We start from the raw sequence: 17,865 nt of genomic DNA, 5'->3' as shown, positions 1-17,865 counted from the left end.
TGTTGTCATTCACATTTTGGTGAATATTCTATCAAAAATACTTAAAGAAGGTCATGTGAGTCACATTACTTTGAACATGTAAAAATTTGATAGATATTGGTAAGATGCTCTCCACAAAAAGCTCTTAAAAATTTATATACTTTTACCAGTAATGTAAAAATGGAATGACACTGGAAATGAACATTTATAACCCATTCTTTCTGTCAATATTTTATGAGTTTTATACATCTCAATTGAATTTTATATGATAGTTTTAAGATCTATACATATATGTGGTATTCTCTTCCTTATCACCATATATTTAAATTCTGTTTTTTAACTCCATTGGGATCAACTAGGATTGCACTATTCTATACTGATCAATCTGGGGAGAACTGACATCTTTAAATATTAACTATTTCAATGTGTTACTTTAATTTATGAATCCTTAAATTTAATATAATACCGACTTGTGAAAAAGAACTTAGATTATTTTGTTAAAAGTACTGAATGTTCATCTACCACTAGGTACTTTTACAAAGTCAAAAATAAAAATCCAGTGTTAGCACTTGTATCCATGCTTATTTTAATCTCTTGTTTTCACCCTTAAAAAAAGCTGTCAATTGTAGATAATCTGTTGTTTGACAAAACTTGTATAAGGTTTTTTTGCGTAAATTATCTCATTGAATCTTTACCCAAACTAATGGTAAATATTACCAAGCCCATTTTCCAATTAAGGAAATAGAAACTGGAGTTCACCTACTAGTGAACTTCAACATTTCTCCCTTATAAACTGTAAATCCTGCCTTCCACTCAAAACTTATCTTTGTTAGTGAAAATGATTGATAATCTTTAAACATAATGATAATACAAAGTAAACACAAAGGATTATATTTTACAGTGAAAATGTAAAGCATAAAAAAGTATAAAAAGTTGGCAAAAATGAAAAAGAAATACTTAGTCAGAGTCATGGACACTGACTTAGAAAGAAAAAAATCCACAAGAATGAGAGTGAGATTTCTTCAAAAGAGAATATGTGACTATTAAGCCACATATTCTAACAAGTGTCTTAGAAAATTGACAATGTCCTTAAATACATCTCCTATGATCATGCTGAGAAATTCCAATATAAAGTGGAAATGTCATGTTGTGCTAGCATACAATTTTGTCAGAAAATAATGCCAAAATACAATTCACCACTTGATTCATTTTGTTCATCTGGAAAATTAGTGCACTGTTAAAATTACAACTAAATCAAATTTTCTTTTAAAGACAAATATGATTTCATAATTTTAAAATTTTATTCACAGAGATAAAATATCAGGCTATTTTGTCACTACATGTTATAAAATTTTAATTCTAAATTTCCACAGTCTAGCCTCCTTCCATACAAAAATCCTTTAAAAAATGAATGAATATGTAGGTATTTTTACATTAAAAAAAACTCACTGTTAAACTTTTAGCTTCTATTCATCTAGTTTTCCTCTAATATTTTAAATTTAATTTAAATCCCGTTCATCTTAAGTAAAGTCCTGACCTCTTTTTTCCCCCCTTATCCACCCCTCACACAATCTTATTATCTGGTACAGTGAATTTTAAAATTCCTTTTCTTCCCCACTCTGGCCAGCAAACCATATCTTCGAATGGAAGTTTAAAAAGAAGATATAGATGCTAATTAACTTTGCCTGAAATCAGGTTAAGCATGTGTAACATTTACAGAAAATAACTGTAAGGACAGAAGTAGAATCATTAATTTAGAAGCCAGTGTTTAAAAAGATCTTGAGAAAACAAGGGCACATTATAGCAATGTAGATATATTTATATATTTATATAAAGAGATAGTAAATATCCTAAGGATTCAAAGAGAATTAATGTTACAAAACTTAATAAAATTCAGCCCATTAATGGACTAAAAGGGAAAAAAAAATCAACAGATACAAGTCAAAGCATCCACCAAATTCAATTCCTCCTTATGACAAAAATTTTTACACTATAAAAGAACTTAAAAGAGGATCTACCCAAGGGAACACTATAGCATCAACATTTAAGACAAAACACTGGAAGAACAGCCTTAAAGCACCTAGACCATTAAAAAAATGTATCAACATCATTATTCACAGAAAATACAACTACAGACAAGATGAAAAGGATCACTAATTAGTATTACTAATGGATTTCACAGAATCTAAAGATGCTCCCAATTATTAGATGAACCGTTACTTTACATACAACTAAGAAAAACCACTGCTCACTTTTCTCCTCCTGACAACAATAGTGTTGATGATGAAGATCCCTTAATTATCATCTGTGTAATCGTCTTTCAAGTAATGACACATATTTCACAAACTTTGATGTTGCCATTTTATTTTTTGACCAAGGTCTTTTTTTCATTTTTGCTAAAGTAAGTTAAGGGGCTTCTGTTCAAAATTGGAAATTTTGATAAAATTTTAATTACAACACACTCAATACATAACCAAGTATCCTATGACTAAACTATGTATGTCAAACCAGGTTCTGATTGCTTTTTAACTTCCTTCAACTCTTACAAAATCAATTTATTCTACTTTCAATAGTATTGTTTGACAAGTATTAACTGCACACCCAGTATCCAATAATGGCTGTTACTCATTTGAAGTGATACAAAATGAACAGTATTGTAGGCCGTGATAAATACAGCATGCCTGCTGTCTGACAGCAAAGATTACAAACCCTGTTAACTGTAAAATACACTTGAATTTCAGGGATATTATCATATAAGGGGGAAGTACACCTCCAAATCTATAAAATACATGTATATAAAAATTATGCAAGGTTATATAATCAATATATGCAAGTCAGTGGAGTCTGTTATAACTTGTAACTGGAAGTTATCAAGTTTTTAAAAATTGCTGTTCACTATGGCAACAGAAATTACACAATATAACACAATAGACATAACAAAAGTTCTCCATCATATCTATGAAAAACAATATATAGTATGGTATAGATACAGATTCTGAAGCAAGTTGGTAAATTTAAAATCTTGCCTCTGCTAAGTTTGAAACTCAGGAGATTATGGGTTTCAATTACCTAGGTTTCACACATTTACATCAAAATTACAATACAAAATAATATGTATCATTGCAAGAAGTGAATATATGGATTTAAAAGGTTATTATATCAGTGAAGTCTTAAGAACAGTACCAATACACAGTGTCGGATGACAATGGCAAAGATGACAATGATAACAGAAAAAAATCACATGAAAGGACATAAGCCTACAGAAAAAAAAAAAAAAAACCACCAGACATACTGTGTTCATTAAAAGAACATACCTGATGTGTCTGTATACTCTAAAATCTGATGCAAATACAAAATTTAATAATTTTCCAAATGAAATACAGAGCCTGATATAAGCCAAAGAAGAAAAAACTAAAAAATTCTACAGATGAGACTATACATTAAGATTTTATTATAAAATTAAGAGTTTTTAAAAACAGGATATTCAGACAGGCAACAAACTAACAGAACCAAAACAGAGAAAGTACAAGTAGGCTTGTACATATAGAAATTCAATACATCTCATGAACTGAATTACAAATCTGTGAGAGAAAAAGCTATGTTAGTCAATAAACCTACACACAGAGATTAAAAACTGTATATCCTACATCAAAAAATACAGAAAAATTAATTCCAGATAGATTAATAGTCTACGTATAAAAGCAAACTTTAAAAACTGTATCTTTAAAAAAAAACAGAATGAGTTTGTGGTAGGGGGAGAATTTCTTCAAGATACAAAAAGCACAAGCCATACATGAAGATTTAAAAAAAAAAATTACCTCACATTAAGTCCTATTCAACAAAACATGCCATAAAGAAAGCTAAAACACAAGTCACAGACTGAGAAAAGGTGTTTGAAGTGTAATCAGCTAACCACTTTTACACAGAACATAAAAATAATACCTAAAAGTCAGTAAGAAAAGCTCAGGAACACCGTTCCCAACCTCCAAAAAAAAGGGTCAGTGGAACATGAAGAAAATGGTACAGCAGGAAGACCCTGAGCTCCACTCATGGGCAGACCAAAATTACAACTATCTACTCTGCAAGTATTGATGAGAGAAACCAGAAGACTAGCAAAAAAGATCCTCCATAACTATAAAGATATAAAGAAGAAACCGTATGAGGCAGACAGAAGAGGTGGAGATGCAATAGTCAAGATCTCTACATACCTCTGGCTGGCCCACAAATGGGAGGATAATCTCAATTGTAGAAATTCTTCAAAAGGGCAACCACAGTAGGCTCCACTGCCAGAGTCAGGTAAGCCCTCAGTATGTGTGGCTTTGAAGGACAGTGGGGCTTAATTCTAGGAGTCCCAAAGGGCCATGAGAAATAGAAACTCCATTCTTAAAAAGCATGTACAGATTCTCACATGCTCCAGGACCCACCTGCTATTCTTTGAGAGCCTTCTTGGAGTAGCAGGAGGCAACTGGAACTCAATCTGGAGACACAGTCACTAGTTGCAGCCATTTTGGGGAGCTTGTTCTACAACATGGACACTGGTGCTTACAAGTGTCATTCTGGAATCTTCCCTCTAGCTTAGCACTGGGACCTGTCCTGCCCTCCAGCCTGTAAGCACCAGTGTTGAGACATCTCAGGCCAAGCAACTAGTAGTGATGAGACACAGCTCCACCTACCAGGAAGCTAGCTGCCTTACAGCCCCTGAACCAACAGCTGCTTTGGAACCAAATCAGTAGGATCACGCACTGACAATAGCAGGAGACCCTCAGCTTGGGAAACCCAAATACCTGAAACAACCATGGGGACCAGGCCCTACCCAGCAGCTGGCCAACACCAGGACCCCAGGACTCAGCTCAGCCCGCTAATGAGCCAGCAGTAGCCCTGACACTCACCAATGCTCCATAGCCAGATACACTATAAACCAAACCCACCTACCAGAAGCCAAGAGCTTCTGACCCACTCAGCCCACACAGAAGTACCCCTGAAGCATAGCTTTAGTGATCAGAGGGGAGTGTGCTGATAGGAGCATTGACTGTTTCCATCAAAAGGCCATTCTCCAAGGTTGGAAAATGTAAGCAACATACCAGATACATAGAAATAAATACAGCAAATTAGGCAAAATGGGGCAACAGAGAAAAATATTCCAAATGAGGAAACAAGATAAAACCCCAGAGAAACTAAATGAAGTGGAGAAGAGCAATCTACCCAATAAAGAGTTCAGGGCAGTGGTTGTAAAGATGATGAAAGAACTTGGGGTGAGACTGGATGTACACAGTGAGAAGTTAAAAGTTTTCAACAAAGAATTAGAAAATATCAATAAAAAACCAAAGAGAGATGAAGACTACAATAATTGAAATAAACATTACTTAGAAGGAATCAACAGTAGTTTATATGATACAGATGAACAGATTAGTCAGCTGAAAGAGTAGTGGAAATCACTGCCACTAAACAGAAAAAAAAGTAAGTAAGAACAGTTTAAGATACAACTTTGTGACAACTTCAAGCATACTAACATTTGCATTACTGGGGTCCTAGGAGAAAAGATAAAGGGAGCAGAGAACATATCTGAGGACATAATAGCCAGAAACTTCCCTTAACATGGGAAACGAATCAGTCACCCAAGTCAAAAAAAGCACAGACAGTCCTATACAGGATTAAACAAAATAGGAACACACTAAGACATGCTGCAATTAAAATGAAAAAAGTTAAAGATAAAATATTAAAAGCAGAAAGGTAAAAGCAACAAGTTATTAAATGGAAACTGTCCATGCTCAGATGGCTAATTAACTACAACCAAAGAGGCATGAATATATAATGGGGAAAACATAGCCTCTTTAACAAGTACATTGGGTAAACTGGATAGCTGCATGCAAAATATCAAACTGGACTACTCTCTCATACCATGCACAAAACTAAACTCAAAATGGATTAGACTTAAACCATAAAAATTCTAGAAGAAAACACAGGCAGTAAGCTCTATGAAATCAATATAGGTAGTATTTTTTTAGATACGTCTCCTCTTGCAAGGGAAACAAAAATAAAAATAAACAAATGTTGGACTACATCAAACTAAAAGCTTTCACACAGTGAAGGAAACTCTCATTAAAAGGAAAAGCCCACCAACTGAATGTGGTAAGATATTTACAAAGGATATAACCAATAAGGGACTAACATGCAAAATATAAAAAGGAGTTATATAACTTAAGAAAAAATCCTCAAACTACCCAATTAAAAAATGGAAGAGAATCTGAATAGGTATCTTTCCAAAGACGACAAATGGTCAGTAGACACAAGTAAAGATGCTCAATATCACTAATCACCAGTGAAATGCAAATCAAAACCTTAATTAGTTATTACCTCATACTTGTCAGAATGGCCATCATCAAAAAGTCTACAAATAACAAATGCTGGAAAGGATGTGGAGAAAAGAGAACTCTAATACGCTGTTGGTGGGAATGTAAATTGGTGCAGCCACTATGCAAAACAAGCTGAAAATTCTTCAGAAGAAATTAAAAACAGAACTAACACATGATCCAGCAATTCCATATATAGGTGTTTTATACAAAGAAAACCAAAACACTAATTAGGAAAGATACATGTTCACTGCCACATTATTTACAAAAACCAAGATATGGAAGCAACCTTAGAACCCAGTATTAGATGAATGGATAACGCAGATGTAGTAAACATATGCATACGTACATATATATATACATATATATGATACAATGATATATATACGATAGAATGTTATGAAGTCATAAAAAAGAATGAAGTCTTGCCATTTATAACAACATGGATGGACCTGGAGGATATTATGCTAAAGTGAAGTAAATTAGAGAAAAACAAATACTGTATGGTTTCACTTACATGTGGAATTTCAAAAAACAAAATAAATTAAAAAATAGTAAAACAAAGAATTACAGATATAGACAATAAACAAGTGGTTGTCAGGTGGGAGGGAAGTATGGGGAGAAAAGAAATAGGTCAGGGCGATTAAGAGGTACAAACATCTGCAAAATAAATGAGTTACAGTTATAAAATGTACAATGTGAGGAATACAGGCAGCAACTATGTAATACCTTTAAACAATGATGTTATCATAACCAGATTTATACTGGTGATCATATTGAAATATACTGATTTACCAAATCACTAAGCTGTATAACAGGATCTAACAGTGTTAATAGGTTAATTATAACAACCAAACAAACTCACAGAAAAAGAGATCAGATTTGTGGTTACCAGAGGTGGGAGACGGGGGGTAAGGGGGAAACTGGAAGAAGGCAAACAATACAAACTTCCAGTTATAAGAGAAATAATTCCTAGAGATGTAATGTACAACATAATGAATATAATTAACACCACTGTATGTTATATACGAAAGGTTAAGAGCGTAAATCTTAAGAGTTCTCATCACAAAGAAAAATGCATTTTTTTCATTTATTTAATTTTGTATCTAAATGAGTTGACTGATGTTAACTAAAACTATTGTGGTCCTCATTTCATGATGTAAGTCAAATCATTATACTGTATACTTTAAACTTATACAGTGCTGTATATCAATTATATCTCAATAAAACTGGATAAAAAAAAAAACAAAAGAAAAATGGACTAAGAATGTGAACGAACAATTAACAGCCAAAAATACAGGGAAAAAAACAAGGCTCCACTTCACCACTATTCTGATCAATGCAAAGTTAAAGTGACAATTAGAAAACATTTGCTCCCTTAAAGACTGAAAGAGGTTAAACTGTTAAATCTTTGGCAATGATACTAAGCAATAGCCTCACAAACAACTTAGTGCCAACTAAATAAAACCACCATGGGAAGAACTTGGCAATTCCTAGTAAAGTTCACAATGCATAGATACTCCAGTATACCAAATCCATTAACATCATAAACCTGAAAGAAGAAACATGTGCAAAGATGTTCAGAGCAGCAATATTTTGCAATTTCAAACACTGAAAATCTAACTGTAGCCAATAATGGATAAGTAAGACAAAGTCCACTTTACTAAAATACAAGGTATATGAGTAAAGTAGTTTAGTAATTTCTCCAACTTTTCCATCTCCAGACTTCATTATAATTTTAAAATTTGAGAATCTCAAAGAGCTTTTGTTTATAAAGTTATCCTATTATTTAAAAAATTATCTGGACACAATAAGCATGCTATATTTCAAAGAGTCTAGCTCTGGACCCTAACCCACAGGAAGAAACACATTATAGATTGTGGCACTATGAACATCTAACTGTAAACATACAGATATAGCTAACATACATGTGTTTGTGTGCATGTGTTTGTAAAAATAAAATTGAATATAATTAAAAATAAGTAAATATCATATCTAAGTAAAGATTATTTCTATTCATTTGAAACTAGTCAGTAACTCATTAATTACATTTGTATTAGAATATTTTCCAAGTTAAAATTCAAATTTTTTACAAATCTCTCTAATGTATAGCTTAAAAGACTGTTGTATTCCCATACCTGCTTCTTCATTTAATTTTTTTGAAAGACCACGTTACATTAGCTTCTGGAAAGCTCCACTATATACAACAGTTACGGGAGAATGAGAGTAAAGAAAATACATAGTTTTTTCTCTCACAAACACCCTGAAAAGGTATTGGAGATCCCCAGAGGTTCTAGACCACATTTTAGGAACCAAATGTAACACGGATGTGTCAACTAAGTAGTTGAATTAAAAACTATATTAAATAATACATTTAAAGTGATATCTTTCCTGTAAAGGTGAAAAACAGACTGTTTTGGGTACACACAGATATGGATACCATTTACTTCTGGGGAAAAAAGAGAATTGAGATTGAATAATGAAAACTCTTAACTGGGCCATTTAAAATGATTTCATTTCTTTAAGTAAAAAAATATGAAATATACATAAAACAAAATTTTATAATTTAATAACTGTTATATCTAGGTGGTACCTAGTTTTCAGTAATTTTGAAGTATCTTATGATTTAAATCTTCAGTATGTTAATGTTAATTATGTTACTACTTTAAAAAAAATCTTCAAGACTGCATAGATTATTTGTGTCCTTAATTAAAATTTCTCTTTCAGTGAACCAGGTACTAAACTAACTCTTCTTTATTTTATATTGTGCAGTATTAAGAGACCTATATTTTATAAAGTGTTTTTTAAATACTTATATTATTGAAGTACACTCAATTTAAAATATTTTGTAAACTGCTGGTGTAAAGCATAGTGATTCATTTATATAAAGTTTTGTTTTGAAAATAATGTGGTAAGAATAATATGCTGCCAACATTCCTATCAGGTGAAGTATATGGAGGGGAGAGAGAGACAGAAATGGGAGATTATTCCTGAGCTCTCGTGACTGAGTTGTTGCCTTTTTAATATGGATGTAGTTCCTTAACATTTACACTTTTGTCAAAAACATCTATTTAGCTATGTATTTTCAGTTGTAAAGTTATTCAACTCCATATAAATCTCTGTATTCAATCATTCAAATGACTTTTTTTGGAAATAATGTCCATGTGCCAGATCATTGTGCTAGGGGAATAAAGCAGAATAAGAAACTATCTCTACAATTAGGACCTCAAAGAAAAAGAAAAAATATAAACTAAAGTTAGAATATAATAGATTTAATGCTAAATTAAAGATGTCTATAGTGTTTTACATGACAAAGAAGAACAAGCCTGGAGAAATAAAGCAACAGAGAAAGAAATGAAGAAGCTGGAGTTGTTTCAGGGAGTCTACAGAAAAATAGATTTTTCAATACATTTTATTGGGCACCTAATATTTGCCCTACACATTTTATTTCAGCGACATTGACTGTGGAGTGTTAAGAAGGCACCTGAGTTGTTCAGTAGGCAACAATATATTCTAGATGAGAAACTTAAAAGACAAGCAGATGGACATAATAAGGGTCCATAAATCCAAGTGAAAAGATCAGACAAAAAAGGACAGAAGGCTGACCTCAAGGGAGAGTCCACACAGCTGACAAAGAAGGCACAAAACACTTTTGTATGACATATCAATTAACATGAGGTGGGGTGGTTTCCTGATTTGGGAAATAATGAATTTAGAAATAAGTGGGGTATACAGAAAGGACTGGTGATTTTTATATGATGAGCACACCTGAGAAAATTTCAAGAACAAATTAGCCAGTGTTGGGGAAAACTTAGAAAGAGCAGCTAGGCTTGGAAGGAGAGTATTGCAGCAAAAGCACATGGAAGAAAGCCTAGGGAGAAACAGAGGAACAACAACACACTGAAGAAAACATTTATATCAGATGATCTTTGTCAGTTAAGCAGAAGAACAGAAGACTTCAAAAAGACTTTAAAGACTAGAACTGAGAAGAAAATTATACAAAAAAAATAAAGGTTTGTAATTCTAATTGCCAATGTGCACAAATACAAGTAACACAAAGACTTAATTAGTGAGAATACAACAGAGGGAAAGTATTTACAAAAAGCACTGTATGGTTTTTAAAAAAGGAAAGTTGGATCTATTTGAAAAACACACATAAATTTAATAATTCTCTAATAAAATACTCTACCTATCATCAAGATCATCAAAGTCTATGCCTTCAGGCAAAAAAAAATTATATTCAGCCATTTCTAATGGAAATGTTTTAAAGTTATACACTTACCTGCTTCTTAATTACACACTTGGGTCTAATATAATCTTAATCTTGAAAATCCATTGTTGCTGTACTGGAACATTTGCTGCTGCTGTACTGTGCAGCATACAATTCTATCTTCTTAGAGTTCTTTGTCTTTACCAGCTGTCAAAATATAAACAACTACTTCTACAATTTATGTTTATCCTTACCACCTCAACAACTAGGCTGCCTTAGTAACTTGCTTCTCATCTGTCTCCCACAATTCAGTTTATAACGTTTTTTCAAACACAGCCTTTCACAATAAACATAAGACTATCTCTTATCCAGCACCACTGCTGCAGTCTAGGAAACACGTTTCCTGAAACCTGCATCTAGGACATTCATGTATCAATCAAAATATGAGCTTTTAAAGCTGGGTTTAGAGAAGAGTAGTAATAAGATTATCTTCATGAGGGAGTTACTTTCAACAGGAGTAAGTTTTGCATAAGACCATATGAAGGTCATTCTCTGTGTTTTTAGGAATTACTCTTCCAACGTAGTTTTCAAACCAACTTCCTGAATTACCCTTGTAATTTTCGACCACTGTTAAGGAAAATTTTCTTCACTGCAGGAAGTATAACACTTCTGAGCAAAAAGTTATTCGCTATGAGAACTTAGGATAGAAAAAAGGAGCGACTGTCAAGAGAGATGAGTCATTAAAAAACCAGCAATACTCTCGATAATTTTCCTAGTAAAAAAAACACCGATAACATAACTATTCGTTTCCACTGTTTCTCAACTTTGAAACTTTTCCACTGGTTGGAGCCAGAAGTGCCAAATGAATATGAAGTACAGCTTAGGTGTTCCATTACTCTGCTACTTTCACACTCTACCTTTCCTAGCCATAATTTCCATTACTACCCTACCTCCACCATCCATTGTAGCCAAACTGAAGAAGCTTTTACCCTTACAATATGGTCTTTCTTTACTCTACTTAATGAAGTCCGACACGTTTTCAGTTAGTTTTCTAAAAAGGGGCCTATTTATTAGGAACCGTTTCCTAATGTTCCAAATGGAGAACTCATCTGCCTGTGAAACCCTAATAGCGAACCTCCTACAGCCATCATCCCAGTGTAGAAAAGTTTTCAATCTTTCTTAGGACAGTGCAAATCTCAGAGGCTTCAGAATTAATCAGCAAAGTTGAAAAGTAAGCAAATAGTAGAAGGAATGAAAATGTACCTTAAGACTTTTCAAGTAAGACAAAATCTAAACAGCACTGCAAGAATTCATAAATAATGTATCACAATTTTTCGTACTTCAGTAAGAAAACCGCATTTCCATCCCTTAACATACAAAATGATCACTAATCACGTAAATGCACCTTTACAAGAAAAATTTTCCAGAAAAAAAAAGCTTCAAATTTTTATTTCTCAGCTCTTGAGCAATCTTAAATCGTTAGCATAAAAGACTAGTGAGAACTTCTCCCCATGAAATTAAGTTTCTACCACTGAGACACTCAGGGCAGCAACTGTTGGAAAACAATCGTATGAAAGGCAACGTAAGAGTCATGTATGAATGACCCCGTTTAGGTAAAAATAAAATGCCCTAGGGTCCATTTGCCATCACGAGTCCAGATGCTTGAGGAGCCATTCGCCCCAACCGCTCTTGAATGGTTACCAACTGGGGAGAAAGCGCGCGGTGGGGACTGATTCGACAGCTCAGATGAAATGCAACGGAAACAAGAGCCAGTCACGGGTGACAGTCACGAAAGGTGGCGCTGCTGCCGAGCGCCAGTAGCCGGAAAGCCTATCATGGCGGCGAGGGCAATGGCCGCCGTGGGGAGCGAACATGCCCTCTCCGCGCGCACACGATGCCGTACCGGGCTTTCGGGGCCGTCAACGGAGCCGCTACCGCCGCTGCCCACTCTCTAACCCCACCTCACGGGCTGTAGCGGAATTTTCTGTCCAAACGCTGCCTTTAAGATGGCGCCTCCCCCTCCCGGCAACTCCTCCTGGCAACCCCTCCCAACAGTTCTCTACACCAGGCGTAAATCCGCCATCATCTTGTCCCCCGTCCCTCCCCTCCTCGCCGATATTTACATAGCGAAAAACGGCCTGGCCGGCTGCGGCCTTCACCGCACGCTTGCAGCCCTCAACTTCTTGCCAGGCCTCGCCCCCGAGCGGTGCCCCGGGTAGGCCGCGACGCCCAACCAGGGCCCCCCGTCCGCCTCCCGGACCACCAGGAGACCCTTCCCCAGATCCCGACAGATATGAGAGCTCGCCTAGGTCGCCGCTCGGGACAGCCGGGCTTCTCCCGGGGCCTAACTGCGGCCTGCTCGGCGCTAGGCGCCACACGGCCCGGCCTACCGCGGAAGGGCGCCATGCGGGCCGCCGACAAGGCCAGGACCAGGCCCCTCCGCGCGCGTTAGGCCCCGCGGCGGCGGCCGCTCCCCAAACTCACCGGACCGGAGTACGGACAGTCGGCGACGGTGGCGGGTGCTGCAGGCCGGCCTTTCTCTGAAGCACTGGGCCAGGCTCCGGCTGGTGGGGCGGGCGGAGAGAGGGAGGAGGGGCCGAGTTCGTAGCTGACAAAAAGCGGCCCAGCTCCCCGGCACGGGCCTGCCGTCAGCACGTCACGTCACCGCCCGGGAGAGAGACCCAGGAAAATGCGGAAGGGTAGATAGGCCCCCTCCTTCGCCCGGTGTGTCCCTCGGCGTTTCGGGTCGAAGCCGCTCAGGCCCCGCAACTGGGGAGCCCAGTGGCCTCGCCGCGGTGGGGGTCTCTCGCGGACCTAGTGACAACGTTCTTTTCTACTCCTCCGCGCGCCCGTCCGCTTCCGCGGCATACGCGCCAATGCCGCTGCCTCGGCCGTAAAGCCAGCGCAGAACCGAGGTCCGTCGACCCCGCCGAGAGGCAGGCGGCCCGCACCTGGCCCGACTCGGGTTCTACCCGGAGTCCTGTCGTGCTTCCGCGCCTGTCTTCGCCGAGGTGCCTGGTCGAGTTCTTTGCAAGTCGTTAGACCCCTGCTTGCAGTAAATCTGTATTCTTCATCCCTGTTGCTGGAGAAGATGGAAAAAAACTGAAATAAAACGAAAATAGGTTTCCTACTCCAAATGCGTTTGGGCGACATAAGTTATTCTAGAATAACTACTGAACCGTTTAATACTTAAAAATTGAGACCTCAACTGACCTGAACGTAATGTGGGAAAGGGTTAAACTCTGAAAGTCGTTTTGCACATTTCAGTGAAAAAAAATTGTAACATATAGTGAATTTTCTATGAGCTTCTGTTTGAGGACTTGAGACCCTTTTGAAATATGTCTTGTGTATTTGTTTCATAAGTAATGAGTTTTTCTGTTTCCTCATTCTTTAATATACTTACATACTGGCAGAATTGTGTGTGCATTAAAAATAAAATAAAATAAAAAACCGCATAACCAGCACTTTGAAGGTTAAATAGTCTTTAAAGGGAAAGAAAAATGTTACTTGATTGACGGACACTTATCAGCTCTAAAAGCATATATTTTGTTTTTATCCGTTTAAATTTCTAACCTCTTTCTTTGCTAAACTAGGGATCTAAACTTTTTATGATACTACTAAAAAGTCAGTGTGGTCTTAATCTACATGAATCTGGAATCTAACATTATACTCGCCAATATAGACCTAAATAAATAGTCTTTTAAAGTAACAATACAAAATGTATAAAGCCAATAGAATGCTGGTAAAGAAATCTCTTCAAATTTGGGGCCCAAATATTTTAGTTTCCATCATACGTATTCTCAAAACTCCCAGTGCAGTTTGTACTTCTCTCATGTGCCTTAAAATCATGAAATGCTTTAGAAAAACAAGGGTATAGTTAGAAATAATCTCTGGGAAAGTATCTGGATGATCATTTTCCTCTCGTTAGCGTGGGTTTTTTTTCCCAAGTGAGTAAATTTTGTTTTGGAAATCACAAAAGACAACATATCTTTATTGTTTACAGAAAATTGCAAAAGGCTGTGATAGAAAAGACATACAGAAGACCTATTTCAAGAAGGTTGCAAGTCCTCAAACACATACTTCATGGGAAGGTAAATAAAACATTTTTCAAGTGAAAAAGAACTAGCTTAATTCAAAAATAGTTAACATAATTTCAAAATAATGACAACTAGTGTATAAATATTTTTCAAAGGCCTAATTTACTGCTACGGTTTATTAAGAAGGGGTCTGACATCACCCTGTGAACTGTAGCACCATGATCAGAACACAAAATCTTACGTCAGTATCCCCCCAAATACTAGTAAGACCATAAGTATAAAGCAGTTAAGAAAACTGGCCATACAGGATAAAGGTAAAAGATGTTTCCTAATTTCAAAAGTGAGAAGTAGACACATATTTTTAAAATAGCCTTTGACATTGTATTTCATACATAAGACTCAACCTTTGATAGGATACAAGTGAGGGACAGCCTAATATTTGTTAAATAAATCTTCATTAGAATTCAAGAAAGATTATTCTACAGATGACTGTATAGATGAAATTAACTATGTTGCATTAGCTTTTTTAAAAATGGAAAATCATTTGTATTTCAAATACATTTATGGATGGCAGCAAAGAAATACCAGTATATGACAAGTCATTTTACTCTAAGTACATATAGATAGAAACATAGAATACTCATAATAAAATGAAGAAGTATAAATACCAGATGTGTGAAATTGTTTGGTATTATAAAATACAAAAATAGTTTCAATAAGACCTTTAATACCAACCTGAGATCATCCAAAGCTTTTAAAGGATCTTCTATATCCTGTGTATGTTAGGATAGGGCAAGGACCTATAAAATTCTGGGCACAGAGAGTAACAAAGATGTGCTTGGTGTTTGCCTTTATGGAACTCCACATAAGAAACTGCCCAACAGAGTAAAAACATTATAAAGTGCTTTCATTTTGTCAAAGAAGTACACAAAGGGAAAATTCACAGAGAGATTGAGAGCAGAATCTTTTAAACGCATATGCTGTCAAAACAGAATGTCTCCTTTCAAAGCACAGTACTTACTACTACTAAAATGTATCTGTTCTTCAGAGCTGTTATTGTGTATCAGACAGCTATACACTAAAAATATCAAACATCTGATACTGTTTTAATAAGGTAACAAAAACAGCATGAGTAAAGGACAATATGAAGTCTTTTCCATCTTTGTCCAAAGAAGAACCAGGGCATACTACAATTCTCTGCCAAGAAATGTCTTCAGCAAAATATCTAAGTTCACCACTCACTGATTCTAACTTCCACAAAAAACTAAAATGCAATTCAGCCAAATCATTTAGCACTTTTTAAGAAGTATCACTTTTCCTCCAGTTTCCAGCATCTATAACCTCACTAGAGAAATTTTATTATCCATATTTCAACCAACAATCTCTTCAAGGCAATCTAGACTTTATAACATGGATCTCAAAGCTTTTACAGATTCTGTTCACAAAAGATGATTCCACATGTTTAACATTTGTTATAGCAACACACCATTTCTCACTATCCAATAGCTGTATTACTCAGTGTTCTCCACTCTTGACCTATAGCAAAGGGACTGCCAGTTATTTCTCCAGGAGGGGAAAAAAACAAAAACAGTGGTTTATTCCAGATCACCAAAGAACTGCAGTTCAGAGCCTGCAACAATGGTGAGCCACATATGAGTCCCAGCACAGCAAGGTAAAATACTTTTATAGAGAGGAAAAGGAAATTGGGAGGGCTGTAGTAAACAGACTCCATGACTTTTCATTGCCTGCGTTCTCGCCAGGAAAGAAGAGGAGTGCATGAGAGTTCCCGAATATGCTCCCTCACCTTTAACTGACATTTCTATTAAAATATTACATTCCTCCCCCCACCACCCCTTAATCAAGATTTTCCTTTGAATGCATTGCTGATCAAAAGTCAGTTTTCCAGTTTCATGACATTTCATCCCTCAGTTTCAGGAAGGATCTTTCCTAGTGTGCTTTCTTAAATCACAGGGAAAAGTGTACAGATCAGAACCTGTTGAACTCACATCTGAGCAACGATGGTAGGAAGGAAAATTCTTAGGCACTTTTTATCTAAAGTTCATGTAACCTAGATTATAGACATTGCAGACCATCTAAAGTGTTATGTCATCACTGAGGTTTGGTGACAAACTTCCAACAGGCCTGGTCTGGAGGTCTTGGGAAAACTCTGCTCTCCTTCACTTTTGGGAAATCTTTACTTTCAGGCTACCAGATGATGTACAATTCCGATCAGGGTTTGGTGCTTTTTTACATGTGTCCCTTGAACCAAAGAGCCTATTCCCTGGAGTTTGTTTCCACAGTGTTGGTTAGCTGTACTTGATACTCCTTTCCATCAAGATTGAAGAGAATCTTTCTGAAGGTATCTTTTCCAATAGAAAAAAAATCTCCAAGTTGCAACTTGTGATGCTTAATGTCTTCAAAGGTTTTGGGAGCATGAGTGCACTGAGAAAAGATTCCTCTACAAACCATGGCTATTTTAGGGTTTTGCAATATTGGAGTATCTCTTCTTTTCCAGTTGTAGTTCAAAAGTGGCAGGGCTTTGGGTGTCCTGTCACTGTCTCAAAGGGTGAGAGTTTATGAATTCCAAAATGGGTGGGTCTGAGATTTAGAAGGACCAACAGCAATGCTCCTGGCCAAGGTATCTGGGGGAGGGGAGGCTCTCCAAAATTTGCCAATTGTGTGAATAATCTCTTAGTGCGCTCAACTAGACCAAAGGATTGAGGGTGTAAGCACAATGAAAGTGTTGTAAAACAAGACAAGGAGCACAGACTTGTCCCAGAACCTGGCTAGTAAAATGAGTTTCTTAATAACTATGAAGTTCAGTAGGAGTCCCCTACGTAGGAATAATCTTTCCAAAAGGGCTTTACACACAGTAGTTTGTCCACAAAGCAAACTTCAAATTAGTGTGAAAACATACAGACTGAATCTGTTTATGTATGTGAGATGGAGTAAATTATACAAAATCCATTTCCCAGACTTTGACTGGTCCATTGGACAGTTTAAACTGTGTAGAAGCAGTATGAACAGGCTATATTTCAAATAAATGAGATAAGTGAGCTGGGTAATTTTTGCAGCCTTGTTAATTTTCACCACCAATATTGGTTTGTGAATGCTATCAGTCTATCAGTAGACCAACGGTCTATCATGCTGAGTAGTTGGAATTTTAGAATTGTTATTTGGTCTAAGCCAGAGCATTCTAATTTTTTTTTTTTTTAATGAAGCCAATTGTTGAGTTTCCAGTCCTTTTTTTCTTTTTCTGAGGCCAATTTTTGGACTTCTCATGGCAGTT

General features: G+C 36.3%; 1 protein-coding gene across 4 annotated transcripts in view; it reads right to left on the bottom strand.

Annotated features, from left to right (window-relative positions):
• Positions 1–17,865, bottom strand: part of LOC135320439 (zinc finger X-chromosomal protein-like) — a 67,060-nt gene that overhangs the window by 36,825 nt on the left and 12,370 nt on the right. For 3 of the 4 annotated variants that reach the window (XM_064483554.1, XM_064483555.1, XM_064483549.1), the window contains exon 2: positions 13,024–13,621. The gene's annotated coding sequence lies outside the window, so the exon portion shown is untranslated. Of the gene's footprint in view, positions 1–10,611; positions 10,747–13,023; positions 13,622–17,865 lie in introns of all 4 variants that reach the window. The other variant, XM_064483550.1, reaches the window with a different exon arrangement.

This window comes from Camelus dromedarius, chromosome Y, assembly GCF_036321535.1.
Source record: "Camelus dromedarius isolate mCamDro1 chromosome Y, mCamDro1.pat, whole genome shotgun sequence".
In the NCBI taxonomy this organism is placed as follows: Eukaryota; Metazoa; Chordata; class Mammalia; order Artiodactyla; family Camelidae; genus Camelus; species Camelus dromedarius.
Note: the sequence above shows the minus strand (reverse complement) of the source record. Positions and strands in the feature narration are given on the sequence as shown.